We start from the raw sequence: 24,315 nt of genomic DNA on the forward strand, positions 1-24,315 counted from the left end.
TAAATCATATTTCAAAAACATGAACTTGACAGCGCTAATAGCTGTTATAACCTACAATTGTTATTGTTTTGTGTGATGTTTGTTACGTTTACGAACAGTAGTACTTTGTGTTCAACAAAGCTCCGGAGCAAGAGCTTTGGTTTGTTTTGTAGCTTAGTTCCAGGGCAGGCGTTACAGGCGCCTGACTCGAGGCTTTCTAAAGCACAGCGGGCAATTACTTCACGCTCGACAGGGGACTGTTGAACGGCGCGCCGCAATAGACAGCCATGCTGCGCCAGTGACGGCCTCGTGGGTATATTGTACAATATTATTACTTGCGCTACCTTACTGCTATGGCTTAGTTCTACCGTGAACGTGTCAACCTTGCTTATAACATGGATAGTAAAATCCGCCTCATTGATGCTTGTCATATTATAAGCTAAGTTTACCCGGTCTCGAACCCCAGACCAAGCAACTAGGAGGCTGGACGTCTTAACCACTAGGCTATCACAGCTTCATTATCATTGTGGGCATCATCTAGTCAATAATAAGCTTCTTGAACTTATCTTTAAACTCGGTAAAATTAATCCAAATATGATCGATGGATATATGTATCACTTTACCTTTACAGAAAAACATTCAATTTGAAATGCTAATTGCATAATTCGAATTATCGAAGGTCGGTCGGTAGGTCCTTTAGACATAAATTGGCTTTATTGTGAAATGGGTAATTTCTGCGTTAACGTGTAGACATTTTCACTCGGCCTGTTATTCGATAACAATGAGCAATCACCGATTATTTCGCTGAGTATTGTTGGCTCGAGATCGAGCTATAAATTACAGGCAGTTGTTCAGTGTGGGTATCACGTGGGTGGGTTCAATATGGGTCCTTAAAACTGATGCAAACAAAGTTTGTTTAGTAGTTAGCTATAATTACCTATTCGGTAATTTAATTATGTGCTCAAAGCGCCTTTGTTAAGCTTTTAGACAAAGGATCTTGTGTGTTATGTTTTAATATTTACTTCATTAGTTATCGCAAACAATTTTGCGCATCACGAACTACGTACTTTTATAAACTGCAACGCTATTAAAACTCTATAAAGGCTAGGTTAATAAGAGCAGCTAAAGAATAAAAGCCAAGGCATCCACGTCGTAACGTGCAAAGTTGCAAAAACATTCGTGAACAAAGTTCATTGTTGTAAAACTTGTATTCCAACCAAACCCTTGAATTTAAAAAGCTGAAATCTTGCATGTAGGTTTCAGCTTTTCAGAGTTTCTTTTATAAGACAAGCTGTTTGAAATTCTTTCGGGATAAAGAAGAAAGAGAAGCAGAGCAGTCAAGGTGGGTCAGCTAATAATGAATACTTACGTCTTGTCAACCCACTTTTGCCTTTTATTTTTATTGGGCATCAAAGTTGAACTATAACGACGTAACTTTAACCGTATGCCGTGCCGGTGAACTAAGACCGCTAAGTTTGCTTTGAAATTTTATATTTCAGATAAAATATACAAATAAACTGCTCGATACTTGCGTCCCGTGGCTCGAACTCGAGCCAACAGTACCCAGTCAGGCGTAGAGTAATTGCCCATTGTGCTTTAGTTTGACCCGAGCGTTTGTATTACCTACCTGCCTATAATATTGCGAGGCCTGAAATTCTCGTGTGTTATAAAACTCATTTGCATATCGCTACAGTTATTTTAGTCACCGAAAGGTCGCAAAATATTTGAATCCGGCTTTTATATCAGTAAATACAATTGACAATAGAGATAAAAATAAATCAGGATCGGATTTGTGGTTAACTTTATTTAACTCTACAGAATTGCCTGATATTAACATGGCATTACATTTCTATAAAATCAAAAATGCTTTTGCAACTGTGGCCTTTTAGTGGCACTTTAATTTTCATAGAATTTGTATTTTTATTGCCTCTATGACAACAAATACTTACTATAAAAATGGCGAAATACAAATGGCGAATTTCAAAATGACCACGAGACGATACGGAACGTTTTGAGTGCAAGTCCGACTCACACTGTCATTTTGAAATTCGCCATTATTTGTTATTTATTATTTGTTGTTATAGTGGCAAGTATAGAAATAGACACTGTTTAAATTTCAACTCTCTACATGTTTTCTACCTATTACGATTCATAAACCACAGCGCGCTTAAAGACAGGCGGACGGACAGACGGACGGACGGATTAGTAATAGGGTCCAGGTGGCACCATTCAGGTACGGGACCCTAAAACCCCTTTACTTTTGTACCAATTTAAATTAAATTAAAACTATTTTGGATCGAACAGCGAGCTAATATAATAATTAAGTTCGCTATTTGATCCAAAATAATATTTTTAATTTGAATGATATGACAAATTATGTACAGACAATATCGTTTACCTACAGGGTTACGAAGTAAATTTTTTGCAAATTTAGATAAAGGTGTTATGGCAGTATCATTAGTCTTTGTCAGACAAAGTTATTTTTCGTTATGAAGGTCACTGTCTTACTTATGCGCCCATTTACCTACCCACATAATTTTCCTTGGTGTTTTTAGTAGAAATAGGGATGAATTTATTTAAAACCGGCCAAGTGCGAGTTGGACTCGCACACCAAGGGTTCCGCACCATCGTACAAGACTCAAAGCAGTACATATAATAAAAATCATCTTGATGTGATTTAGTAAACTAGTTATTTCGGGAACAGAATTCTTTAATTTTTTGTGATGGACCACAAATTCACGGTTTTTTGGATTTTTGCATTTGCCTGTGCTATAAGACATAGCTACCTGCCAAATTTCATGATTCTAGAGTAACGGGAAGTACCCTATAGGTTTCTTGACATACATGACAGACAGAGAGACCGACAGACAGATAAATAGACCGTTGTCTATTTATCTGTCTGTCGGTCTTGAGTGTGAGTCCCTTTTTCCTCTTAAGGTACGGAATTCTAAAAAGATTGATTTCAAAAAGTATTCCACATATTTACAGATATATAAAGACAAGTTTCTCCATGTGAAACCAGAGGATGATTTATAGATGAAATCCCGTTTTACTGTCACTGGATAATAAAATTACATTAGAATTTTCGCCCCGGCATCACTTGCGTGGACATCCTGAAAGGCCTTTTTACTGGAGGTTCACGTCGTAAAGAAAACCTTCATGTAAAATCTCAAGCTCCTATGAAACCAATGGTTTAAGCTGTTCTTTGATATAATAATAATATCATCCCGACCGAGTTTCGGCCACGGCGCGGGCGGTTAATCTCTCGGCCAATCTCCACAAAAATTAGACATCTGCGTGGAAGTATTAAAGCGGAATTTACATTACGAAATTAGTTTCACGACATTAATTTCATTATCAATTGCATGTGTAAACTTGTAATCGAAGTTTACACGTGCAATTCAAATTTAATCGTGCCACTAATTTCGTAATGTAAATTCCGCTTTATAGTACATAAGTGTTTACAGGTTAATAATAATAATTAATGACAGTAAATAATAGACCTTGTTCTTAAGTGCTCTAAGGTGGTTTGCATTGAAATTCACTAGAAAGTTTAGCAGATAATTGTGTAATTAGTGATACCTGTAACACAAAGAAATAATTATGTAGATCGTAGGTACATTGTGGCTATTTTGTATACTTTCCGATAAAAATTGACGTGAATATACTATATACTATATTTCAATGAACAACTTTAAAATCAGTGAACATTCAATGAATTACAAAAACAAATCAATCTAGAAAATCACGTTTGCAAAACTTGTTAGAATATTCAATTTGAAATGTTACGGGAATATTCACGTCATTTTTGTACGATATTTTAACAAAATGTGTGTAACATTTATCTTGAAAATATATTTTTAAACAATTCTGAGCCAAAGTTGCTAGTTATTTTGTTTTTACATCGCCGCACCGCCACAAATTGTGATGGCTTTTAAACGTTCCAGCTTCATTTTATTTTTGTTTTTCAAGCAGTTTGAGTACCTAAATTTTTATACATTCTTATATAAAATGATCAAGAATAAGTATTTAATAATTCTAAAGTAAAAAATATGAATGATGTTCTTAATTTTTAACCGACTTCCAAAAAAGGAGGAGGTTCTCAATTCGTCGGAACCTTTTTTTTGTTTTTTTTTTTTTTTTTTTTTTATGTATGTTCCCCGATTACTCAAAGACCCCTGGACCGATTTGGAATTTTTTTTTTGTTTGAAAGGGTATACTGTGCAGGTGGTCCCATATAAATTTGGTGAAGATCTGATAAATATCTTCGGAGATGGAGAACAGAACTCCTCAATAGATAGGAGCAAATTGCTCGCGATCAGTGCAATACCTTAGTAAACAGTAGGGTTTTAACTGGGCATAGCATATTATAGTACAGTGGGGCCACTAAAAATTGTGAAAAAAAAATTTTCAAAAGAAAAATAAAATCGACTTCAAAAACCACAAACACTAAAAAGTAAAAAATAACTTTTATTTAGCTACACATGTAATGTACCTAGGTATGAAGTCGGGCGAGCTTCACTCTTGGATTTCTAATTTTGTTTTAATATGCTCGCTCGACTTCATACCTAGGTACATTACATGTGTAGCTAAATAAAAGTTATTTTTTACTTTTTAGTGTTTGTGGTTTTTGAAGTCGGTTTTATTTTTCTTTTGAAAATTTTTTATATTGATATTATATTGGTTACGGACACCACCATCTTTGATGTGATTTAGTAAACTGTTAATGTAAACATATTTGAATATTCTTTTATGATGTAACCACAAATTATCGGTTTTCGGATTTCGCTTTTCTTGTGCTTTAAGATATTGCTACCTGGCATTATTCTATTTCAACTGGAAGTAAGTACCCTCTAGGTTTTGATTCTCTTTTTTCACTGACACGACAGAATGTATTAATCCTTCCTTCCTTTCTTTTAAGGGTTACTTTTTTCTTTTTGAGGTACGAACCCCTAAAACACCGAAAGGCCCGTAATGTACTTACTACTATTTCCGGCATCCGCCATTATGCAAGTCTTGCCCCGTTTCAGTTATAATATTCGAGGTCAGAGAAAGTTTCGTGCAGGAGCTACGTGATTAGCCTTTATTACTTTACAGGGATTAGCTAGTGGTGTTACGTAACAGTGAGGGATTGTGTCGACGAGCAAGTTTGATCAACATTGATTTTAGTTACCTAAGTATATAGTAGTTATGTCAAATTGAATAGATTTTCGCCTATTTTGGGCAGTTTGGTACATAATTCTGCAAGTTTTTAACCCCCGACCCAAAAAGAGGGGTGTTATAAGTTTGACGTGTGTATCTGTGTATCTGTGTGTCTGTGTATCTGTGTATCTGTCTGTGGCATCGTAGCGCCTAAACGAATGAACCGATTTTAATTTACTTTTTTTTGTTTGAAAGGTGGCTTGATCGAGAGTGTTCTTAGCTATAATCCAAAAAAATTGGTGCAGCCGTTTAAGAGTTATCAGCTCTTTTCTAGTTTTCTTGTAGAAAAGAAGGTTACATAACCGTTAGGTTCATAATATTATGTCAATTGACAAAATATGTCAAGCTGTCAAGATGGACGTTGCCTTGATACATAATTATTTATTTGAAAATGATGTTTTGGAAAACTCAGATACTTTGTCGGGGGTGTTATAAATTTTTAATTTACACTTGTCATACATATTGCTCGTATGATTCCACTTATAAACTTGCCAATGATCTTGATGGACAAGATGCTAGTAGAAAAGGTGGAAGGTCAAAGGAGGTAACTTTTTATATGATTTCATTTGTGATATGATTGAAGTGAAAACTTGTTTAGGCGCGTTGGTGAATTCTGGGATGAGTAAAAACCTTAAGGTCCCGTCACCAACATGCAAATGCTGGAAAGAATTTTTTCACCTGCTTCTTCAGGCCATCTTGCATCGGTCCAGCGTATTGGAGGTCGTCCTACACTGCGCGTACCAGTAAATACGTAGTCTCTACTCGGATATGAGTAGGTTATTAGTACCTAATGAGTGAATTATGGAATAAAGGGACTTAAATCTGCATTGACAATTTGAAAGCTTTCAAAAACAATGGTACAATTTCAGGAAATGTTTAAACTTATTTCAGACTATGATATATATTACAGTCCGGTCAAAATAGCCATTCAAGGATATAATAATTCGCATAGAGGTAAAAATGGGTACGAATGTTAGTAATATTCCGTAGTCTTAAATGAGATTAATGCTTAAATACAGAATTACCTATAGTTTTCGAAGGGCTAAAATTCAATTAAAGTCCTTGTAATACACTAAAATAAACAAAACTACATTCAAATAAGACAAACATAAAATTCACGTGAATTTCGGTCATGTAAATTTCGAAATTATACTTTTTATATATATACCGACCTACCTAGGTAATAAATTTAAGTAAATTATAAAACGTTTTTCCGTTGTGGTATTTTTAAGCAAAGTAGTTGGGCTTTAGAGACGTTCTTGCTTTTTTGCAGCACTAAGTATTTTTCAAATTCAAATTCAAAATATTTTTATTCAATTAGACTTTTACAAGTTCTTTTGAATCGTCAAAAGCATCTACCACTGGTTCGGAATGCCTTTCCTACCGAGAACCTATTACAGAAACTAGCTACAAGAGCAAACTTTGTTTCAATTAACATTTTCATGCGCACCCCGTTCCGCTAGAATGTAATAATATTATTATAACACAAATGGTTCGTAGAAAACCGTATAGTCTTCCTCTGGGGTAGTTCGACGCGTTTAATAAGGGTTTAGTTCTGTAACGCTGCCATGGCGCGAATAATCCCTATAAGTAATTAATACTAGTCACGTAAGTCTTGGGCACGTACCTACGCCTGTTACCTACACTGTTTGTGAGAACATGACTTGCTAATACAATTATTATACTAGGTTTTGAACGCCACTTCATCCGTGTAGATTTAAATTATGCCGTATGAACTATTTCAGCCTGTCATAGGCCCGTACAAAAAATTACTTCGATATGTTGCTTTATCGCTGCTTAAAAGAAGGACAAATCAACATACAAACATGCTTTCACATTAATTATAATAATACACTCGTCCCTGCTTTGCTCATTATAATTTCTGTTAAAGCCTCATTACTAAAGTAAAGGTTTTCCGGGACTTCGTCTGTGATGGCGTTTGCTGGCGCGCGTGCTGTGCTTGTTTGGAGTGTTTTTTTTTTTTTGTAAGGAGTGGCTGGTTTTTGTGTTAGTTGGTGTTTTTTGGTGGTGGAACTGACTGGGAAGCGCTCTGAAGGGGCGCCGCGCGTGTGTCGGCGGGTGCCGGCGCAGACGGAGTCCATACTTGTATAGATTCAATAACTTGAAAATAATCACAAACTTGACATTGGCTAATCAGAGTAAAGCCAGATTTAAACAAAAAAAAAAAAAAAGGTTTTCCGAAATTCTACCCGAATGAATCCGAGGTGGGTCGTCTAGTTATCGATAAAATATTATAATATTAGGTATTATGGAGGTATTCGTATTATGAATAAGACGTTACATCTCAAAAGCACGTAAGGCATGTCTCCAAGGACTAAACACATTTTCATATATCGGGTTATTCTATACAATTCAACAAGTGTGGATAAAAACGTAACAGCGTAGAAAACTTATCTCGTAAAAGAAGTATGAATAATTTTGATAACGTAATGTGGAGTAAGTACATTTTGTACTAGCTGACGCCCGCGACTTCGTCCGCGTGGATTTAGGTTTTTTGAAATCCAGTGGGAACTCTTTGGTTTTCTGGGATAAAAAGTAGCCTATGTGCTAATCCAGGATATTATCTATCTCCATTCCGAATTTCAGCCAAATCCGTCCAGTAGTTTTTGCGTGAAGGAGTAACAAACAAACATACACACACACACACACACACACACACACACACACACATACAAACTTTCGCCTTTATAATATTAGTGTGATAGTGTGATAAATATATTTTCTTTTTTAAAACAATTTTTTAACTGCGAAAGACCTTTAATATTAGGCGTTATTTATAACTGATTACCTAGTAGTTAAAGTCACGTTTTTAATTAGTTTTTTAAGCGTTTGCTTAGTATGATTTTTATCAATTGATTTTATTCTAATGCATTTGTATAGAAGATACTTACTTTTCACATATGTTTCAATATATTACTACATCTGACTTGAATTCATCACACCACCTGAATATTTCATTACTAGCTCATGCCCACACATTCGTGCGCATGGATTTAGGTTTTTATAAACCACGTGGGAACTCTTCAATTTCGGAGATAAGAGGTAATTGTCACTTTCCAGGTCTTTAAAAATGACGAGTTCCGACGTGATCGAAAGAGAAACCAACAAACAAAAATGTTTTCACATTTTAAAGTGATAGTAATTGAATAAAGTTGAAAACTAAAACCCGACTTAATAAACGCTGAAATATTATACTAAAGTTGTTTTCTGTCGCTTGGTATATTTTAATGTTGTAGTACATTTATATTTATGAACTAAGAATTTTCTCCTCTTTCATTTGACACCCCACTCGATATACACAGAATCTGGATACAAACATACACACATACATAGGTACATAGACTTCTAAAATCATAACCCTTCCTTTTGGCTTTGCCGCGGTCGGGTAAAAATAGAAAAGAGAGTAAAAATATAACCTATTTTAAATACTGGGAAAATATAAAGCTGATGGAGGTTTTAGAACGGTCCACTTGAGGTATAAATAACCGCAAACGAACGATACTTCATAACTCAGCGAGCACTCACTCGCTTCATTACAATTATCTCTTTACTAGCATATATTTCGTAATATACCGAATAATAGCATGAGCTTGTTTTTTGACCCAACGCTGTATATAATGCGTATATTTTGAGATTCCTATTTTAGCTCTGTGTCAACAGTTGACAATTGACATATAGAGCTAAAATGGTGAGTCAGACCTCAAAATGTACGCACTATAAAACGCTTACATAGCACCAGCCAGGAGCGCTGTGGTCATGTAATTGGGAGTCTCCTAGTGCTATGAGAGTGCTAGCGCACTCTCCAGCGTTACACGGGTTCAAAGATTTACATACATTTGAGCCAATGAAACTTTAAACTACACTTTTTTACGGAAGTCTACATAGGTACAAAAAAAAATCTAAATTCAAAATATTTTTATTCAATTAGACTTTTACAAGTTCTTTTGAATCGTCAAAAGCATCTACCACTGGTTCGGAATGCCTTTCCTACCGAGAAGAACCAGCAAGAAACTCGGCGGTTGCTCTTTTATACATGGCATAATATATACAATATTATGCCATGTATAAAAGCAATACAAACTTCATAAACACAGATATTTGTTTTGGCACGGTCTATAATAATTTTCATTGAGTTTGAATGGTTAATATTTACATGAGAACCGAACTACGTTTGTATGAAAAGCGCTGGGAGTACGCTAGAGATACTTCCCTAGTCCTATCATAACCTCCCTTTCAGCAGAGGAGGAAAAGTTTTGAGCTACACCCTTGACTTTGTTTTACGACATCCCTATACTTGCCAAATTCTTACGGCTCACTTCTGCTTTTTAAGGTTAACTAGTTTCCTGAGAGTTCTTGTGGAGAGTGAGTCGAAGCAACCTTTGTGATTGCTTTGACTGAGTGTGGGCTTAGCCCCATTTTTGATGATGTACATGATGATGTCAAAAATTACCCCCGTAATGGCGAATTTGGCTATCATTATCACACTTCACATCGCATTTACACTAATATTATCACACTATCACACTAATCACTTATTATTGAGGTAAATGCATATGTGTAGTATGTGTGTAGGTAGTATGTTTGTTACACTTTCACGCAAAAAGTACTGGACTGATACGGATTTGGCTGAAATTTGAAATGGAGATAGATTATACCCGGGATTAACAAAAGGGCTTCTTTTTATTCCGGAAAATCAAAGAGTATCAGTAAGAGTAAGAGTATCAGACAGACAGACAGACGACAAAGTGATCCTATAAGGGTTCCATTTTTTCTTTTGAGGTATGGAACCCTAAAATTAAGTACAATTAGCGGCTTCGTCCATGTAAGCATTAGAGCAAAAATTCTAGAAACCTAGAATCCCCGGTACGATTGTACAGTTGTACACTTAGAGCAGACAATTCCAAAGGTATTCCAGCTACGTAAAAAGCTGCCTGCGGCGGAAGCGTTCTGTTCTGCAAAAGTTCACAGTGGAATGAAAAAGGCTGTTCTCGACAATTCGACGTGGCACGATAACGAATAACGATCGCATGTCCTGTTCTAGCTTCCGTTAAAAATAGACTAGATTTAGTGCTAGAAATTCGTATTTACAACACCCTCGGTATGGTCTAACTACTCGTAGTTTGTCTACGTGGATTTAGGTTTTCAACATCCCGTAGTGTAAGGTTATTTTTAAAAAGTTGATTTGAGTTGTCAAAAATAATATAAAATTATTAATTTAGCTGATGAAGGTAGTTTGGTAAAATCGATATTTGGCTCATTCGATGTCATACAATCTGTTACTAGGAGGCCAACAAGATTGAACTTGCATAAATACGGGTGTTTTGAAGGTTTTAGTTCAGTCTCCTTCTGAGATTCGGAGCGATATCGCATATTTTCGGTATTTGGATTGTGAACTGGATAATTAGATGTTGTGATAGCAATCACGCTCTAATTAAATTATTTATTTTGGCATTAGTTTGTTTAGATTAAAACTCTCGGATAACCTTGCACATTAAACTTGTGTTTTTTGTGTTGGTTTTGGAGAGGACATTCCAATAATTCGATAAAAATATTTAAATAATACCTGCTTTTCTGAGTGACGCCAATAATTCAGAAGCGGGACGTGTCTCACGTTGTCTTAATTTCGCTTTGGTATCTTTTTGTAAACAACCCACATTTGATTAAAATTTTTATTGAGTTTGATTTGGTGATTAAAATTTTTAGTGTTTTTTTTTTAATAATTTAGTCTTTTGTGAATTGGAAAGTAATTTGCAATGAGTCATTCAGATTTTGTATACATCGAATGAGAAGTTAGTTGTTTGGATTTATTGTTGACTTGATATTAAAACTGAGAGTTCGGCAGTTCAGGGGTAGGTTTTAATGATTTGACGGAGGGCAGGATAGCCCATGATTTGGATTTGACTTAGGGCAAGGAAGCCCGCGACTGACATGACAAGATTATTTAGAAACACGAGGGCGTGTTAAATTCAGGACGGCCGAACTGTAAGGTTATTTTTAAAAAGTTGATTTGAGTTGTCAAAAATAATATAAAATTATTAATTTAGCTGATGAAGGTAGTTTGGTAAAATCGATATTTGGCTCATTCGATGTCATACAATCTGTTACTAGGAGGCCAACAAGATTGAACTTGCATAAATACGGGTGTTTTGAAGGTTTTAGTTCAGTCTCCTTCTGAGATTCGGAGCGATATCGCATATTTTCGGTATTTGGATTGTGAACTGGATAATTAGATGTTGTGATAGCAATCACGCTCTAATTAAATTATTTATTTTGGCATTAGTTTGTTTAGATTAAAACTCTCGGATAACCTTGCACATTAAACTTGTGTTTTTTTGTGTTGGTTTTGGAGAGGACATTCCAATAATTCGATAAAAATATTTAAATAATACCTGCTTTTCTGAGTGACGCCAATAGTAGAAACTTTGATTTTCCGGGATCAAAGTTCCCATGGGATATCAAAAACTAAATAGCAACGAAAACAGGGGTATCAAACAAAATCAAACAGATTTTGATATTCTTACTAGCTACGACTATTAGGAATATCAAAATCTGTTTCCACTTTCCAATACTCGCTTCTTAGAGACCCACTTTGGATACTTTTATCCTGGAAAATGGGCAAAGTACTAAGCAATAAGCATATTATTATATCCATATATATTTAAAAAAAAAACAAACAAATATTAATTAAAAAATCTAACTCAGTTTCGACTACTCTTTGAAACGATTGCATTGCAGGGGCTTCCATTCTACTTTAAGTCGGTGTGCTTTGTTATGTAAAAGTTTGCAGCGGCCTGAAAAAGTCTGTTCTCTACAATTCCACTTGACACGATAACGAACTGTGAATGTGAACGCTTGTTCGGTACTAGATTTTAATTGAGCCTGACATTCTACCGGTAGCGTTGGTATTTAGCAAGAAAGTCTTTTTGTTTACTCCATGTCTACTAAGCTTTTATTTCCTTGACACCTAGTGATTCTTGATGACTTTTGTTGATGATTTAAGACAAAAAAAAAAAAAAAAAGATTTTGTAGCTTACTTTCTGAAGCAGGGCTTTTGCCGCACGGGAAACGTCAATCTCACGGGAAATCAACAATTCTAGGCAGACGAAGTCGCGGGCAACAGCTAGCAACGTATAAACTTGACAGTGGGTAGTTTAAGATAAAGATTTAGTTTAAGACTTTAAGATAGAAGATTATAAACAAATGGATAATATTATAATAATGTACTAACTACAAAACTGTCAACTCACCTTGAAAATTCGTAGCCAAAGATTTTTGCTTTTTCCGCAACTTGCCAATTATTCTGAAAAGAGGGAAAGAAAACTTCATGTTTCTGAAATTGTCGACTGCTGTTATGAATTGTAAAATAAAACATGTCCATGATTTTGCTCTCATGTACTTATTTAAAACATAATTATGTTCCCGTCAATCCGCACTTGGCCAGCTTGGTAGACTTATGGCCTGAACCCTATTAATTCTGAGAGAAAACCTGGAATCAGACTACTGGGCCGGCGAAGGATAGAGATAATTTACAAAAATGTACATACTTATATAAAAATTCTACAACATATTGCGATTCATTGATGACACTCATTGTGGAGAAGGACTCGAACAGTCAATGGTCAGTGCTTCAGAACGAGGTTATAATATTAATAATTCATTATTATAAAAAAGACAAAAGCTATATTCAAGTTAGGTCAATTAAAAAAGTGAGATGGTAGCCTAGTGATTAAAACGTCGGCCTCCTATTCGGACGGTCGGATTTCGATCCCAGGCACGCAACTTTAACTTTCCGGAGTTATGTGCATTTTAAGTAATTAATTTATATCACTTGCTTTAACGATGAAGGAAAAGATTCTGAGGAAACCTGCATGCCTGGGAACTATCCATAATGTTCTCGAAGGTGTGGGAAGTTTGCCAATCCGCACTTGGCCTGCGCTGTGGACTATAGCCAAGCTATTCTCATTCTAAGAGGAGTATTGTGCTCAATAGTGAGTGGAAATGGCTTATGATAAAGATTGCAATTTGTCATTTGCATCTGTAGTTACTGTTTCTGTAGAAGTATGCTGTTTTAAGCGTCGGCCACACAGGCCGCGTATGTGTCGCGTATGCGTTGCGTAAACGTAGACGTAGCGCGTACCATTGCGTTGTAGGTCTATGGAGCTGTATGAGACATGGCATACCGCTTGCGTAGCGTGAACGTAATGCGTGCAGTTATGTCTACGGATTCACGCGCGTCACCACGTGCGTGTCCACGTGTACGTGCTTGGTGTGAATCAGCTTTTAAAGGTTTCTGCAGCGAGTGCGGTGCTTGCGGCTCGAATCCAATGTACGTACAGTTTTAAACAGATATGCGTAATGCCAGTAGGTATAGTAGATTATCAAAATTTCAAATAAACGACTCCCCGCAGTTACAAAATGTTCCATTAAATATTAATAACTGTCAACCCGGTTTATACTCCGGCATTATCAGGCCCTAAATTGAGGTTGTCGCGTCACCACTCCCATATGAATTTTTAAATAAATCTAACCCGCTTGTTACGGAAAATCTTACTGTAAAACAAAGGAATGAAGCATACAATAGAATTTTATGTCACTTTTGTGATAAATTATAAAAGATCGATTGCTTGAAAGGTAGCTAGTGTCTATCTACTATGTATTGTGTTTTAAGTTATAAAACTTGCAGTTCTGCAAGTTTTTTATACTAAAACTCGCAGAATATGACATTGACATGATAATGTGGCTAATTTTGCTTTACACAACCTATATAATAAAATATAACAGTAAGTAAATTGCTATCACTTTCATAATTTTCTCCGCAAAAAAGTTTTCTTTAGAGAGTTGTGTACAACAGAAAATTATTGTTTTATTATTAGTGGACACAAAACATTACAATGAGGTCCGCTTCCCTTTGAGTAAATCAATGGAAGGTTTTTCATTATTAACTTATCTCTCTAAAACGTTTCGCTATGGATGAAAGGTTTTAGTTAGGCAATTTTGTCGAAAAATGCCTTTGTAAAAAATACCGAAACGCACGAATATGTCTGCTGTAAAAGCTTTTGAAACTGCGCATACAAAAATCGGGCATCATAAATTCATTATGAACAGGAAGCTAAAAATAAATTCACGGCTCTACGCAGCCATACTAATCTAATTTATCGCTGAGGCAATATCAAAGGCCCCCTGCGATCGCATATCCGGGGTGCCTAATGTCCACGCTTAAAACCAAGGCTGGCGACAGGGGCGGCGAGGTTACAGTAGTAATGGGCCCAGGAGCCCTAATCAAAAGAAACCAAATAATTCTCCGTCCCTTTCCTGCTTACCATTACAGAATTACGTCATTTGATGTTTTCAAGAAAACATTAATAAAATTGTAATGTTAATTTGAATAATTACACTGAGCTCTGAAACCTCTGAGCGCCTTTGATAAATGTAGAAGATTGGCTTTGACTGGTTTTGAGTCCATGTTTTACACCAAATACCAAAAAAAAAAAACAGGTTTCTTTGTAACTCAGGTTCAGGGAACTCATTTCGTCTCCGAGCTAGAGATCTGTGACACGCGGACAGACAGACGGCAGAGTGATATTAATAGGGCTCTTTTTTTACCATTTGGGTACGGAACCCTAAAACAAAGACGTGGCAGTTAGTCGAGTCTATTCGGTTGTAGTAATCTAATCTCTATTTGTTTTGTCGAACTAATCCCAAAGAAGGCGCCGTTAACGTCTTTATTTCGATCGTAAATTGGGGATGATGTTGTGCCACTTGAAAATCACTAAAGTAATCCTTGACAATACTTGTTGCTAGGCGGTAATATAGCCTGTATAGAGAATAACTACTATAGACTAATAGTGATCAAGACATCAGCCTCCTTATCCGGATGGTTCAGGGTTCGGTCCTGGGCAAAGGTACACTAATAATGTTTCGGAGGTGTGTGCGTTTATAAAGCAGCAAAAATTAATCGCTTTAACGGTGAAGAAAAACATCGTGAGAAAACCTGCATGCCTGATAGTATCATCAAACTATCCCTTTTCTATTCATCTCCCTATCCTATTCTTATTTTTTGCCTGGAGAGTGACATAGGCTACTTTATCCTAGGAATCCCACGGGATTTTTAAAAACCTAAATCCACGCGGACGAAGTGGGGAGCATCAGCTAGTAAAATAACCGGCCAATTGCGAGTCTGAATCACACATGAAGGGTTCCGTACCATCGTGCAAGATATAACACTATATGTACCTACTTTTAGATTTTTACTTTGCATGGCGGCTGTTTTGAAATTCGGCATCTTTTCATTATTTGTTTGTGGCAATAGAAATTCACACATTGTGAAAATTTCAACTTCTTATTACGACTCATGAGATACAGCCCGCTAACAGACAGACAAACAGACACAAAGGAACGGGCAGCGAAGGCTCACTAATAGGTCCCCTTCGGTACGGAATCCTAGTAATGCGATGGCGTCGAATTTCTTATGGTAGGGAGCTACCTAATGACATACCTATTGTCATTTCGGTGTCGTATAATCTACCATATAATGGCGAAATATAAGGCGGTAAAACCTCAGCCAGTTACTTTTAACGATACGACAACGAATCCAGTTAGAGCTCGGTAACATTGAAAATTTTGGGCCATTTCCTAGCCAATTATTTTCCATTATTAATCTCGACATTAAGCCCGTCTTAACAGCCACGGTATTATTTACTTGATTTATTCGTTTCTGGAACATTCGTACACCGGAAGTTTATTTAACAGTTCTCCATAATTTTCTTTTGTACCAGCTTCGCTTATTTCCCAAATTCCTAGGTAAATATTCTGTATCGTGCCCTGTTTGGGAGCTTATCTTTGTGTACCTAATATAAATAGTTAAATACCATGTTGTAAATACAATGTTTGTTAAAATATCACGAGTAAATATCCTAAAAAGATTCAAAGTATACTCATGATTTAAAGAAATACCTAAGTTTATGTTTATTAATATAATATTAAATATAGGTATATATGTATAAGTCTTTTTTTAAAATTCCTTGCGATTTGGTACTATCCAACACTAGCTTCTCCTTTCAGTAAAGGTTGCCTGGTAGAGATTGCTCCAAGCAATAAGGCCGCCTTTGCACACAATTGTTTTTTTTTTGTTTTTCTATTTTCTGTGTTGTGTTCCTTACCATGTGTTTTTGGGTGTAATAAAGTGTTCTATCTATCTATCTATCTAAGTGCGTGACTCCTAATAACTAAACTAGCGGCACGCTATGATGGCCGGTTTGACGTTTGTCCGCTCATGAAGTTCCGTATTAATTGATAACGACTTTGAAGGAAATAATTGTATTACTTTATTGACGATAGTGATGTGCAGAGATTCATAAATTTTATCGAATGTAGTTTTAGGTTTAGGACTCAAAATTTATTTATTAAATTGATTTCTTAAATGTATACAAGTGTAGAAAAATCAGTTTGCACCATTTAAGGGGTGAATGTACTTGTGAATATGAACAATTTTCACTATGTGGACAAACCTCTGAAATCGCAAAAAAATATCAATAAATTTTTAAAAATGGAATCTAATACGATCGTCACATAGGATCGCTGGCTAGCACAACTACTACCTCCGGCAAACTCGCGTCAATGCTCAATGCAAAACAAAGCAGTTTCGAATTGACGTTGCTTCGAAAAGTATAAACTGTCAGTGCAATGCGATTGTGATATAGTTTTAACCTGGCTTTGGATTTCAAATATTGATACTGCATTACTGTTGACCCTTGCTCGTTAATTTGGACTCTGTTCAAGCCCTTTGTTGTGGATTTCGTCGATATGACCGAACGTACGCAGAGAACTGTTCTAAATAGTCAGACACGTGAGTTCGTAATACGCCTTCGTAACTATTTCGATCGTGAAGCTCAAAATGGAGGGCCAATTTTACCTATAACGTCAGTGGTTGAACGCGTAGCTGATGCGCTTAATATTGGACAACGAACTGTTAGACGGATAACTAAAAAAAAATATGGCGAGACTGGCACAGAAGAAAATAAACTTCACTCACCAAAAAAGAGAAAACGAGCAAAACCAGTCGTAGGCATCGATAGCTTTGATGCCGATGCTATCCGAAGACATGTTTACGGCTACTATTTACAGAAGGAGTATCCAACAAGAAAAAAGTTGGTGCATTCACTGAAGGAAGCTGGATTATTCTTCGGTGGGGAAAGTTCTTTAACGAAGATTTTGAAGACCATTGGATTTCGATACAAAAAATGTAACAAACGCAAAATATTGATGGAAAGATTTGATATAGCGATGGCAAGGTATACTTTTTTACGGCAAGTGAAAGAAATCAAAAATTGGCAAAATGTTGTGTTCTTGGATGAAACATGGCTTAATGCTAACCATACTGTAGGCCGTTCTTGGAACGATGACACAGCAGCATCTACTTCCAAAGTTCCTGTAGGAAAAGGATCGCGACTTATAATTTGTCACGCCGGAACCATCAACGGGTTTGTCGAAGGTTCTCTCATGGCTTTTGCGTCAAAAACCACTGGAGACTATCATGAAGACATGAATGGAGAAAAGTTTACTGAATGGTTTACCTCAATGTTGTGTAGCCTCCCTGAACCATCTATTATAATTATGGACAACGCCCCATACCACTCGATGCAAATTGACAAGCCACCTGCCCAATCCCAAAAGAAAGCTGATATCGTCGCATGGCTTCGTAAAAATGGCGTAGATGCAAACATGAATATGTTAAAAGCGGAATTAGTACGTCTTTTAAAAGAAAACAAACCAACCAAGATCCGATACGTCATTGACGAAATAGCATTAGAACATGGGCACAGAGTTATACGGTTACCGCCTTACCATTGTGAGTATAATGCGATTGAGTTGGTGTGGGCTCAAATTAAGGGATATGCTGCAAGACACAATACAGAACCCCCATTTACCACAAAAAAAATGCTAAAATTATTAGAAGAAGCTTGTGAACATGTGACTAAAGGAGACTGGGAAAAGGTTGTGAATAGAACTGTTAAATTAATAAAGGAAGATTATGAAAGAGATGTGAAAATAGATAATATTATAGAAAACGAACATATAATTATTAATGTATGTGATGATAGCAGTGACGACAGTGAAAATAGTAGTATGGACGAATCTGATTAATTATGGCCTTTTGTGGCACCTTTTTTGGTATCTTTTGTATTCATATGTTTCTTGTGTGCATATAAAGTATGTATATTCATTTTCGTTCAAATATTCAGTTCGTTCAAATAAATTAAATAAACATATACATTTTTGTTTTATTAAACCTATTTAATCAGGTACAAAAACAAAACTTAATTGTTTTTTGTTCGAGAATAAATTGACATTCCACATCACTATTGTAATGTGTCAAACCGGCCATCATAGCGTGCCGCTAGTGTAAGTATAATATGATTTAAAGAAATACTAAAGTGAACAGAAACAGAAACAGGTGTACCAGGTGTAATCTATTCTTTATTTTATTGTATGTCAAGCAAAAGTTCTATCAAATTTTATTATTTTTACAACGCAATACTCTACTCTCTACCAATAACATTTTTTCAGTAAAGGCTCAAGTAAAACAAGACGGAGTAGGAACGTAATATTCCTAAAATAACATTTTTCACTCTGTAGTCGTTATTATTCAAGTAGGTATGTATTTAGGCGACACTAAGACAACGCGGCCGTGTTGTAACACTATTGTACCTAACGTACCAAAATGTATTAAAAACGGTTTAATAAAAATTACTGTGCAAATCCTAAATGCTTAGCCAACAACGATCCCACGTGTAAGTATTTTTTTTAGAATCGATCTTTCATTTAGATGCCAAATTACTTTCTCAAATAATTTTATAGGCATACGGCTTGACATACTTTGCAAATCTTTTGCAAATTGCAATGCAATTCGCGCGCGACATTGTATTTTGTATAGATAGATAAGAGATAGATATTGATGGTAGTAGGTATGCCAGAAACCTTCGTGAAATTGTCAACAACAATTGTAAGTACAAAGTTTCAATTATTGGATGAACGATGCGCGAACGCGTAACAAATGAACCAGCACACAAACATTAATTTTTATGACATGTGTGATATTGGATATCTATTCTATACTTACTAATAAGTAAAATTGAAGTGACTGTATGTTTGAACGGGCTAATATTCGGAATGGCTGAACCTATTTTGACGGGACTTTCACAGACAAGTAGAGGATTAACCAAGGAGTAACAAACGCTACTTTTTTAACCGACTTTAAAAATGGAGGAGTTGTGTTTTTCTACCTATGCACTGATATCTCCGAGATTGCTGAACCGATTTGCGTATTTTTTTTTAATCGATAGAGGAACTTGGCGACATTGTTCGATAAAAAATTTGGATTCCAACTCCTCAATCCTGATGCTGCAGGGGATCTGACCAATCCACGCGGGTGAAGCTGCGGGCATCATCTAGTTTCATATTATAAGTAATCTGAATCTTTATCACATGGAACGGACGCTATTGCTTATTAAGTAGTTTGACAATAATTATAAGGGACCATAATATAAACCAAAAACATATGCACATTACAGTATACATAGACTGCTAAACTCTAAAATAACGCTCCGATATTTTGATAATACTACTTTCAAGAGTTTCAACTACCTACAATTTAGTTCACTGATCGTTTCATGTTCCTTGCTTCTCAAAGTTCCTTGTACGCTTGAAGTTAAAACCGTTTCGATCGATCGCCCTGTGGAACTAACGCGAAGGACAACAGATGAGTTCCACTGGACCGTTGCATTGGATCAATGTTTACTTAAGCGATTGCCTTTTACCAACAAACGGTGCGTATAATCTAGAGCTGCACTTAGTCTGTAGAGCACACAGCCTCGCTTTCAACGCTGATGCAGCGGCGAAAATATCTATATTCATAGATATTTTCGCCGCTGCATCAGCGGCGAAAATATCTATGAATATCGCTGAATTATTAAACCCTCATTACACGTTAAAAAAATTAAATAATAATCAAGCAAAAAATTTTACTTCATTATTTTTAACCCCCAACCCAAAAAGAGGGGTGTTATAAGTTTTACGTATGTATCTGTGTGTGTCATCGTAGCTCCTAAACTAATGAACCGATTTTAATTTAGTTTTTTGTTTGAAAGGTGGCTTGATCGAGAGTGTTCTTAGCTATAATCCAAGAAAATCGGTTCAGCCGTTTGAAAGTTATCAGCTCTTTTCTAGTTACTGTAACCTTCACTTGTTGGGGGTGTTATAAATTTTTAATTTACACTTGTACTATTTTACTTCATTATTCTACTATATTATTTTTAATCACTGCGTACTACTATTTGTTAATCCAAATAAATTAAATAAATAAATATATAAAAATGAATGAGTTTGACACTTTTAATAAAGTTTAATTTGTAATGTAAATTCCACGAATTGTGCACTCTAGACTCAATTTAGACTCTAAAGGCTCTTATAAATCATTTTGCAGCCGTTAGAATAATAGAATTCTTTCAAGTACGAAAACTTTCGACTTTCAAAGCTATTAATCATTGCCGTTTATCTCTATTATACTGGAAAATAACTTTATGGTCTTCCTTCTTCTTTTCTGCAAACAAAATGCTTGAAAAATTTATCTCGAAGTATTTCTGTAGTTAGTTATACAAATATAACGAGATCTTCCTAAGGATTAACCCGCTGCTGGTACTTTGTATGGGACAGATACTTGTCTTGCTCATCAGTTCAACCGCGTCCGCTGCGGCTCCCGATCTTAACGCTCTCTTTGATATAACACAAGGTCAATAAATCATTATGATCAATTCATCAGCAGCCCACTGCTTAGAATAGGTGTCCTCTCAGAATGTATGTGAATGAAATTATCGTGAGGAAACTTGCAAACCTGCAGTTCTCCATGTTTTCAAAAGTGGGTGAAGTCTACCAATCCGCATTCAGCGAGCAACGACTATGACCAAACCCCTCTCATTCTATGAGGAAATCTGTGATCAGTAGTGAGCCAGTTGGGTTGATAAATGATAATGATGAAGTTAGGTACCTACTTAAGAAAAAACTGGCTAAACGCGAGTCAGACTCGCGCACCGAGGGTTCAGTATACCTTGGTATAGTTATCTTATTTTGAAAATTGAAAATACTAATTATTAGTATTTGTGCATTTTAATTATTTTTACAGGATATTATTGTTATTATTGTCTGTCTGACGGACAGACCGACAGACAGACAGACGGACAGACGGACAGACAAAAAACAATTAAACACTTGAAAAGAGCAACCGCCGAGTTTCTTGCTGGTTCTTCTCGGTAGGAACGGCATTCCGAACCAGTGGTAGATTATTTTGACGATTCAAAAGCACTTGTAAAAGTTTACTTGAATAAAATATTTTGAATTTGAATTTGAACAAAGTGATCCTTATAAGGATCCTTTTGAGGTACGGAAATTTAATAAAACGAAGTAGGTATTCTATGTATTATTTGGATAAAGCAATAAACATTATGCAATAGAAGTTAAAATTAGGCAACGTTGTTGAATAATTCCTGAAGTTAACCAATTCCGTTCGATTACGTAAACACAAACGTTAAATACGTGAATCTATCGCACGGCACAGATCAGCTTTGCTGGATTGTGGGAATACTGCCTTTATTTGTCTAAGCGATTGTTCTGTAGATAACAAACAGAGGGAGTAAACCATACCAATTGCTTTTTGGGGATATCGAATTTGGACAGCGCTGGTTTCCAGTTGTCATCACAGCAGCTGTACACAATTGCCAATACACAAAGTTCATTAAAAATCGGAGATAGTGGCATCGATTCTCATGTTTTTTCTTAACTAAATTTAGATTAGGTATCTGCATCTTTATCTTTTCAATATTGATAAAAAGGATGGAGAATGAATTTTAATGAAGACTCTAAAATTCTCGGATAAGACTTATTTCATGTGACTTAGGGTAGGTTAGGTACTCTATAAAACCGGCCAAGTGCAAGTCAGACTCGTGCACTGAGGGTTCCGTACTCGGGTATTTTTTCCAACATTTTGCATGATAAATCAAAAACTATACATAAAAATAAATGTATATAATTATAATGTACAGGTAAAGCCCTTTAATATGATACCCCACTTGGTATAGTTATCTTACTTTGAAAATTAAAACACATTTTATTTTATTTTTTATGTTGTAACCACAAATTGGGGGTTTTCAGATTTATTCCTGTATATGTGCTATAAGACCTACCTACCTGCCAAATTTCATGATTCTAGGTCAACGGGAAATACCCTATAGGTTTCTTGACAGACAGACAGACAGACCGACAAACGGACAGACCGATAGATAGATAGGTATAAGGTGTATAAGGGTTCCTTTTTTCCTTTTGAGTACGGAACCCTAAAAACAATTAAAAAATTATCATTTTTATAAATTTAAAACCTGATGTAAGCGTTACGTAGCGAAATCTTCTCCGTAAATAGATGCAATAGCGATAGTGAAGGATTTGAAATAAACTTTCAATACCTACCTAAACAATATTTTGTGTTCGCGTTCAAAACAATTTGGAACACAAGCAAACTGCAAAAAGCCACGAGCTTTTCAACGCACTGACCTGTCTGCCACTTCACACAATGTTTTACTTGAATGCAAATTCGGTATAAGCGCGCTCCATAAATAAACCCGTCGCTTCTGAAATTTTCATAAAATAATAAAACCACAGACTGCACTAAAATAATTAACTTTGCACTGTAGGAGTCTCTCAAGTTACTCCTAAGACAATGAAATATCCATGTCTGTGTATTCGCATAGCTTCTAAACGACCAACAAAGCCCTAGGCAGATGAACGATGTGACAGACAATCTTATCTAATTAATGTACGTGGAATTAAGATTAGATTAAATATTAACCAGATCATTAGTTCTTGAAAGACTTTCCTATAAAACTTCCATCAAAATCGGTTCACCCATTTTAAAGATCAGACCGAACGTCAAGACCGGTTAAATATACAGGTAATAAATGTAGAAACGACTGAATTTTTTCATTTCGAAATCACAAACAGACGTAGTTCAGATGTAGACCTAATTTAAATTCTACTGAAGTCCGTAACAACTGAACTTCTTTACGTCCATTTTCATTGTTCAATTGAGGTTGGCACCGCTCCGATCGATTATCCTGTGGGAGTAAGATAAATGTCAACCAAACGCTATTCTTTTTACAAATAACTTTTTATCCAACGCTGAGACAGTGATAACATAATTATCATCATCATTATGATCAAATCATCGCCGGCTCACTACAGAGCACGGGTCTCTTCTCAGAGCGATAAGGGTTTTGGCCATAGTCTACCATGCTGGCCAAGTGAGAACTATGGAACTAAGGGAGAATTATGGAGAACTCTCAGGCATGCAAGACTGCTCACGATGTTTTCTTTATTAAAATTTTGATGATTAAGGATTTTGATGATGCGTGCCCGATCATTTCATTTCATCCTGACCTTCGCTTAGGAGGCGGACGTTTAGAAATCAATATTCTATTCCTCCTTGAACTACTAAGATATAGCTTACCCGAATTCCACGTGGCTACTACCAAGGGCTAAAAGTAACAAAAGATGTCCTCTTGACACAGAAAAAGTTTTAAACCTTGTCATAAGTGAGTGAGTGTGCAATCAATTCGATTTGAATCTACTTTCAATAATTGGATAACTTTAAGTCTTGAGGAGAACGTGCTGTAACCAAAATAATCACGTCTTCCTCTATTATGATTCCCAGACGATATATCTCGTCTTCCAATTTCCATAACTGTTCTGAACCACTTTAGACGTAATACGGTACGTGTGACAACTGCACTATGTAATTTAAGATTCTCCAGGATTCTTTGCTCTATCGTGAAGAAGCGACCCAATTTCGGTATCACTTTAACTGTAACTATAACTTTTATCGTTAGATACTTAATTCAGATTCTAATCTTTTTAACCCCCGACCCAAAAAGAGGGGTGTTATAAGTTTGACGTGTGTATCTGTGTATCTGTGTGTCTGTGTATCTGTGTATCTGTGTATCTGTCTGTGGCATCGTAGCGCCTAAACGAATGAACCGATTTTAATTTAGTTTTTTTTGTTTGAAAGGTGGC

At 35.9% G+C, this 24,315-nt stretch overlaps 1 protein-coding gene across 2 annotated transcripts in view; it reads right to left on the bottom strand.

The window, feature by feature from the left end:
* LOC123879004 (protein artichoke) overlaps nucleotides 1-24,315 on the bottom strand; it is a 137,315-nt gene that overhangs the window by 55,938 nt on the left and 57,062 nt on the right. The window contains exon 2 of one of the 2 annotated variants that reach the window (XM_045926474.1): nucleotides 12,450-12,502. The exons of the other annotated variant lie outside the window; for it this stretch is intronic. The gene's annotated coding sequence lies outside the window, so the exon portion shown is untranslated. The remainder of the gene's footprint in view (nucleotides 1-12,449; nucleotides 12,503-24,315) is intronic. 2 annotated transcript variants of the gene reach the window in all.

This window comes from Maniola jurtina, chromosome 3, assembly GCF_905333055.1.
Source record: "Maniola jurtina chromosome 3, ilManJurt1.1, whole genome shotgun sequence".
Lineage (NCBI taxonomy): Eukaryota > Metazoa > Arthropoda > Insecta > Lepidoptera > Nymphalidae > Maniola > Maniola jurtina.